The 8,026-nt window shown below is 38.6% G+C and overlaps 1 non-coding gene across 1 annotated transcript; it reads left to right on the top strand.

The window, feature by feature from the left end:
* The first annotated feature begins 214 nt into the window (after window positions 1–214).
* LOC130958517 (small nucleolar RNA R71) lies at window positions 215–322 on the top strand. Its single transcript, XR_009077634.1, has one exon. It is a non-coding gene; the product is annotated as a small nucleolar RNA R71 (small nucleolar RNA).
* Window positions 323–8,026: the final 7,704 nt, after the last annotated feature.

Below are 8,026 nucleotides of genomic sequence, written 5' to 3'. Positions count from 1 at the left end.
TCTTAAGAACTCCTTTCTTCTGATTAGTCCCATTGTTCACAGGATTCCTTTCAGAAGTGTACATGAATTGGTTATTTGCAACCATTTCAATTAGCTCTTGAGCTTCTGTAGGCGTCTTCTTCAGATGAAGAGATTCTCCAGCAGAGCTATCCAAAGACATCTTGGATAGTTCAGAGAGACCATCATAGAAAATACCTATGATGCTCCATTCAGAAAGCATGTCAGAAGGACACTTTCTGATCAATTGTTTGTATCTTTCCCAAGCTTCATAGAGGGATTCTCCATCCTTCTGTCTGAAGGTTTGGACTTCCACTCTAAGCTTACTCAATTTTTGAGGTGGAAAGAACTTTGCCAAGAAGGCATTGACTAGCTTTTCCCAAGAGTCCAGGCTTTCTTTAGGTTGTGAGTCCAACCATGTCCTAGCTCTGTCTCTTACAGCAAAAGGGAATAGCATAAGTCTATAGACCTCAGGGTCTACCCCATTAGTCTTGACAGTGTCACAGATTTGCAAGAACTCAGCTAAGAACTGATGAGGATCTTCCAATGGAAGTCCATGGAACTTACAATTCTGTTGCATTAGAGAAACTAATTGAGGCTTAAGCTCAAAGTTGTTTGCTCCAATGGCAGGGATAGAGATGCTTCTCCCATAGAAGTCGGGAGTAGGTGCAGTAAAGTCACCCAGCACCTTCCTTGCATTGTTGGTATTGTTGTTGTTTTCGGCTGCCATGGGTTCTTCTTCTTTGAAGATTCTTGTCAGGTCCTCTATAGAGAATTGTGCTTTAGCTTCTCTTAGCTTTCGCTTCAAGGTCCTTTCAAGTTCAGGGTCAGCTTCAACAAGAATGCCTTTGTCTTTGTTCCTGCTCATATGAAAGAGAAGATAACAAGAAAATATGGAATCCTCTATGTCACAGTATAGAGGTTCCTTGAGGTGTCAGAGGAAAAGAAAAATGGAAGACAGAGGTAGACAATTCGAACTTATCAAAGAAGATAGAGTTCGAATTTTGCATTAAGGAATAGTGTTAGTCCATAAATAGAAGGATGTGAGAAGAAGGGAAGTAATTTTCGAAAATTAAGTAAAAGATTTTGAAAACATTTTGAAAAACACTAATTGATTTTCGAAAACAAAAGTGGGAAAGAAGTAAAGTGATTTTTGAAAAAGATTTTGAAATTAGAAATTAAAAAGATTTGATTGAAAACTATTTTGAAAAAGATGTGGTTGAGAAGATATGATTGGTTTTTTTAAAAGATGTGATTAAAAAGATATGATTGAAAAGTTATGGTTTTAAAAAGATGTGATTGAGAAGATATGATTTGAAAACAATTTTAAAAAGATTTGATTTTAAAAATTAATGACTTGCCTAACAAGAAAAGATATGATTCAAACATTAAACCTTTCTCAACAGAAAAGGCAACAAACTTGAGATGTTCAATCAAATCATTAATTGTTAGTAAGTATCTTTGAAAAAGGAAAGAAATTAATTTTGAAAACATTTGATTGAAAAGATATGATTTGAAAAAGATTTGATTTTGAAAAACTTTGAAAACTAAAAAAAAAATTGATTTGAAAAACAAAATCTTCCCCCTTGTGCCATCCTGGCGTTAAACGCCCAGAATGGTATCCATTCTGGCGTTTAACGCCCAAACTACTACCCTTTTGGGCGTTAAACGCCCAGCCAGGCACCCTGGCTGGCGTTTAAACGCCAGTCTGTCTTCTTCACTGGGCATTTTTGAATGCCCAGCTTTTTCTGTGTGATTCCTCTGCAGTATGTTCTGAATCTTCAATTCTCTGTATTATTGACTTGAAAAGACACAAATTAAAAATATTTTTGGATTTTAATAATGAGGAATAATCAAAATGCAACTAAAATCAAATAACAATGCATGCAAGACACCAAACTTAGCAGTTTGTATACTACTGACACTAACAAAATGAGAATGCATATGAGAGATAATAAAACACTCAAGTCAATAGAATTCAAAGATCAAAACAAGGAAATCATCAAGAACAACTTGAAGATTAATGAAGACACATGCATAAATTCGAAAAATGCAAGAAGAACAGAAACATGCAATATTTTTGGTTTTTTATGATTTTGTAATTTTTTTGTATTTTTCGAAAATTAAGTGGAAAAGGAAATAAAGGTATCAAAATTCTTAATGAGAATTCCAGGAATCATGCAATGTTAGTCTAAAGCTTTAGTCTAAAGGAATTAGACATAGCTAGCCAAGCTTCAGCAGGACATTGCATTCAAGAGCTAAATTGATGAGGATCAATCAGCTTTGGTGATGATAAGAACATCACCTTGAAACACTAGAATTCATTCTTAAGAACTCTGAAGAAAATAAATACCTAATCTAAGCAACAAGATGAATCGTCAGTTGTCCATACACAAGAACAAACCCCGGCAACGGCGCCAAAAACTTGGTGCACGAAATTGTGATCACTACAACTTCGCACAACTAACCAGCAAGTGCACTGGGTCGTCCAAGTAATACCTTACGCGAGTAAGGGTCGATCCCACGGAGATTGTTGGTATGAAGCAAGCTATGGTCACCTTGTAAATCTCAGTCAGGCAGACTCAAATGGGTATAGATGATGAATAAAGCATAAAGATAAAGATAGAGATACTTATGTATATCATTGGTGGGAGCTTCAGATAAGCGTATGAAGATGCCTTCCCTTCCGTCTCTCTGTTTTCCTACTGCCTTCATCCAATCCTTCTTACTCCTTTCCATGGCAAGCTTATGCAAGGGTTTCACCGTTGTCAGTGGCTACCTCCCATCCTCTCAGTGAAAATGTTCCTATGCTCTGTCACAGCATATGGCTAATCAGCTGTCGGTTCTCGGTCAGGCCGGAATAGAATCCAGTGATTCTTTTGCGTCTGTCACTAACGCCCCGCCTGCTAGGAGTTTGAAGCACGTCACAGTCATTCAATCATTGAATCCTACTCAGAATACCACAGACAAGGTTAGACCTTCCGGATTCTCTTGAATGCCGCCATCAGTTCTCGCCTATACCATGAAGACTCCGGTTAAAGAATCCAAGAGATATTCACTAGAGCCTCGTATGCTTGTAGAACAAGAGTGGTTGTCAGTCACTTTGTTCATGAGTGAGAATGATGATGAGTGTCACGGATCATCACATTCATCAAATTGAAGAACAAGTGATATCTTGGACAAAGAACAAGCGGAACTGAATAGAAGAACAATAGTAATTGCATTAATACTCGAGGTACAGCAGAGCTCCACACCTTAATCTATGGTGTGTAGAAACTCCACCGTTGAAAATACATAAGAACAAGGTCTAGGCATGGCCGTGAAGCCAGCCTCCCAATGATCTAAGATAGCATAAAACTCAAAGATAGCTACCAAGATGTCAAATACAATAGTAAAAGGTCCTACTTATAGAAAACTAGTAGCCTAAGGTGTACAAAGATGAGTAAATGACATAAAAATCCACTTCCGGGCCCACTTGGTGTGTGCTTGGGCTGAGCAATGAAGCATTTTCGTGTAGAGACTCTCCTTGGAGTTAAACGCCAGCTTTGGTGCCAGTTTGGGCGTTTAACTCCCATTTTGGTGCCAGTTCCGGCGTTTAACGCTGGAATTTCTGTAGGTGACTTTGAACGCCGGTTTGGGCCATCAAATCTTGGGCAAAGTATGAACTATCATATATTTCTGGAAAGCCCAGGATGTCTACTTTCCAACGCCATTGAGAGCGCGCCAATTGGGCTTCTGTAGCTCCAGAAAATCCACTTCGAGTGCAGGGAGGTCAGAATCCAACAGCATCTGCAGTCCTTTTCAGTCTCTGAATCAGATTTTTGCTCAGATCCTTCAATTTCAGCCAGAAAATACCTGAAATCACAGAAAAACACACAAACTCATAGTAAAGTCCAGAAAAGTGAATTTTAACTAAAAACTAATAAAAATATAATAAAAACTAACTAGATTATACTAAAAACATACTAAAAACAATGCCAAAAAGGGTACAAATTATCCGCTCATCACTCATCCAACTGCTTCTTCAACTCCGCAAGTTCTAGTGGTGACATCCAGTGCGGTGCTATAGAAATCAGTCCGGTTTCAGGTACTAGATCAATGCTGAATTCTATCTCTCGCTGAGGAGGAAACTCAGGTATGTCGTCTGGGAAAACATTAGGAAATTCTTTCACCACTCGGATTCGTTCTAGGCTTAATTCACTATCATTCAAGCTAGCCGCTAACAGAACGTACCCCTCACAATCACTCCCGTCTAAGGTAACTCTTACAAAACTTAGATATAAGGTATGAGACAGAAATGGTTTAGTATATAGACTATCAAATTGAATACCAGCAGTTCTTTCAAAGCAATCATGGAAAACATGATATTTAGACAACCAATCTAACCCTAGAACGACTTCTAAACCACATAGAGGCAAACAGATTAAATCATATATGAAAGTCCTGTTCCTAATAGTAAATGGTACTTGCAGGCACACTAAACTGGTCAAAGCATTTTGGGATACAGGTGTATGGACAATTAAATCAAAATTTAACTCAAAGAAATCTAGTCCCAACTCACGAGCAACAGTTAAAGAGATAAAGGAATGCGATGCACCCTGATAAACCCCTATTTTATGATTCATCTTGAGCTTAAATTAAGTGCTTTTATCAAATCTTCACCCACTTATTCATGTAAATTGCATGGTTTTACTATTCCTTCCTTGTTTTAAGATATATGAGAAAACATGTTTCCTATGCTTTAAAAATATTAAATTTAATTATCCTTTATTACCATTCGATGCCGTGATTTATATGTTAAGTATTTTCAGGTTTCATAGGGCAGGAATGACTTAGAGGACAGAAAGAAAACACGCAAAAATGGAAGGAAAGCACAAAAATGGATTTTTGAAGAAAAAGCAGCAACGCGAACCCGTGGACGACGCGGACGCGTGCTTAGCGCAAAAAGTAGCGACGCGAACGCATGAATGACGCGAATGCATGCCTTGAGCAGAACGCAATTGACGCGGACGCGTGACTGACGCGGACGCGTGGAAGGGCAAAACTCCAGATGATGAGGACGCGTGATCCACGCGAACTCGTGACGGACCCCACGTGCATAAAATTACAGAAGTCGGCCCCAGCGACTTCTGGACCCTTTTTTGGTCCAGATCCAAGCCCAGAGAACATAGATTAAAGGCTATAAATTGGGGAATCCATCCATTCATCAATATACTTCATACAACATTCGTAATTCACTTTTCATAATTTAGATGTAGTTTTTAGGATTATTTCTTCTTCAATCACAGGTTCAATGTTCCTTTAATTTATGTTTCTCTTCCATTTTTAGATACTCTAATGCTTTTATTTGATTTATGTTGCCAAATTGGCTTATGAACTTTTCATGTTAGGATTTTCTTAACTAATGCAATTTGAGGTATTTTCAGATATATGATTTTTATTTAGCTTTCTACATTCTTGGCTTTGGTTGTTTAATTGGTAACTCTTGAGTTGTCAAACTCATCATGATTGATAATTAATATCTTTGCTAATTGATTTAGATTCCTATAACTCTAGTCATTCCTCAGGAGTTGACTAGGACTTTAGGTGTTAAATTGATTTATCCACTTGACTTACCTTCATAGTTAGAGGTTGACTTAGTGGGAGCAAAATGTAATTCTCATCACCATTGATAAGGATAACTAGGATAGGACTTCCAGTTTTCATACTTTGCCAAGAGTTTTTCTTTGCTATTGATTTAATTCCCTCAATTTATTTCTCGTGTTCAAAACCTTTCAAAAATCCAAAAATACTGTTTTCCATAACCAATAATAAATCATACTTCCCTGCAATTCCTTGAGAAAACGACCTGAGGTTTGAATACTTCGGTTATGATTTTTATTGGGTTTGCTTTAGTGACAAACAAGTGTTTGTACGAAAGGATTTTCTGTTGGTTTAGAAGCTATACTTATAATGCGATTATATATTTTTATATTTCTTTACCAATAGAAAATCCGATCGTCACACCCGAATCATACAGTACAGTCAGAAATCGATTCTTGACATAACACTTACCTTGGATCAGGGTGTCTGATTGCATAGCATCATCAGCAGTCATGGCAAACACTCGACCTTGTTACTGGGTTCACACTAGATTCCAAACATACTTTCTTGATTAGATCCTAGCTATGTGTCCAGATTCCTCACAAGTAAAACAAGCGTTCGTTCCTTATAGCACCCAAATCTAACATAGCCATAGCCATGGAGATCATAACAGCTCTGAGGATAGCTGTGCCTCACATCGATTCGTCATTTGGAGCTCGATTAAACTATGCCTATTTGCAGTCATTAAGGTCCTATCCGTACCAAACAATCAACATTAAGGTGATCAGTCTTAATATTTCAAGCAAGGCACGAACATTTTCAAAATGAGCACTCATAGACATTCATGCATAATGTATCTTGAAGATACCCTAGCAGCATGAGACACACAAGCAGAGTATGCAATGAAGCATAGTCAGTCTACTCCAGAGGCTCTATTGGGAACGAACTGCTCTGATACCAAATTGTAACGACCCAACTCCCGGTATGACATGGTCATACAAGAAGCTGAGTGTTACTAACTTGTCCTTCCTAAAATATTAACTATTATTTAATATATGAGCCTGTTCCTTATTAGAACGTTGCCAATTTTACGAGTAACTTTTTTTTATATCGTTGCAGTGATAAGGTAATATAAGCAAACATACACTGAGAAAGATAGAAATGAAGCATAAGAAACATAGAAACACAGCTGATAATATACATCATGTACACTATAACAAAACATGTAGCGTTTACACAAGATCAAGTCAGTTTACATCCTTGTCAACCTACGTAGCTCATATATACACGACATTCCCAGGGCCTGGCCCATACAAAAAGCCGCTAAGCTGGCGCCCAGGCTAGCCTAACCACTCTACAGCTTCTAGCTCTCGAGTGTACTAACACAAATGAGAGACTACCTACAGATAATGTCAGACTAGAATGTTATCAAAAGAATGCTCCCACTACTGTCAGACTATATCTACACATGGCCATTCAGAAAACCATCATGAGGCTAGCCCATCTCCTCACCCTGCTCTATCTTTATCTCAGGATCCTCCTCCTCCCCGTCGTCCGCAGGTACAGGTATACCCTCAGAATCACCAGAAGCACTACTATCACTATGCACAAAACCATTCACGAGCATAGGTCCGTTCGCATATATAGGAGCTACCCTGTCGTCCGGTAGTGCCGGCTCATCAGGCTGTGGAAAGTCAGGAATGGGCTCAAGGGGAAAGTCTCACTCTGGTGGAATCACAGATATGTAGTCACCAGCTAACTCGGACTCATCAGGAATGATAGGCTCAGGTGCCGCCTCGTTCAAGGGTTGAGCTGGTATAGGGTGTCCAAGACCATCAGGAAAAGGATGTCTAGGTGCGTTAGGGTGTAGCCAGGATAAGGGAAAGTCGAGAGCGTCAGCATCAAAAAGCGAACTATACAAAGGATGTTGGAAGGGACGATTTTGTAACACGTAACTTCTCATACGATGTTCTGCACTCAAAATGTAGTAACCATAGTACACTAGATCCTCCAAAATGTATAGGTCTTCGACTTCATAGAATATCACGCCCGTCTCCATCTGGAGGGGAAGAGAGAGAAGGGGATAAGAACTGGGGAGTTCTTAGTAGGGCCAGGGTTATTAGTTACATTCATTTATTTGGTGACGATTAGCAGACGATAACAGGATACAACAAAGTAGTAAACAGAAAATAAAGATAGATAGAGAAATAGGGAAAATAGAAAAAAAACACGAACAGAAGAATACAAGAAAATAAAACACAAACACAGAAAATAGAATACAAACAAAGAAAGCATACATTCTTACAACAATCATAACAGAGAAAATGCACAACCAAGTATGATGCATGTCTAGCCCAAGTGCAGGTAATGAGCTTATTTGTCGGTTTCTACCTACTCCCGACGTAACCCGAAGCAGTTGAAACAGGTATGGTTTTCCAGTCAGCAT

Source organism: Arachis stenosperma, chromosome 10, assembly GCF_014773155.1.
Source record: "Arachis stenosperma cultivar V10309 chromosome 10, arast.V10309.gnm1.PFL2, whole genome shotgun sequence".
Classification (NCBI taxonomy): Eukaryota; Viridiplantae; Streptophyta; class Magnoliopsida; order Fabales; family Fabaceae; genus Arachis; species Arachis stenosperma.
This window is presented reverse-complemented; position numbering and strand designations above follow the sequence as displayed.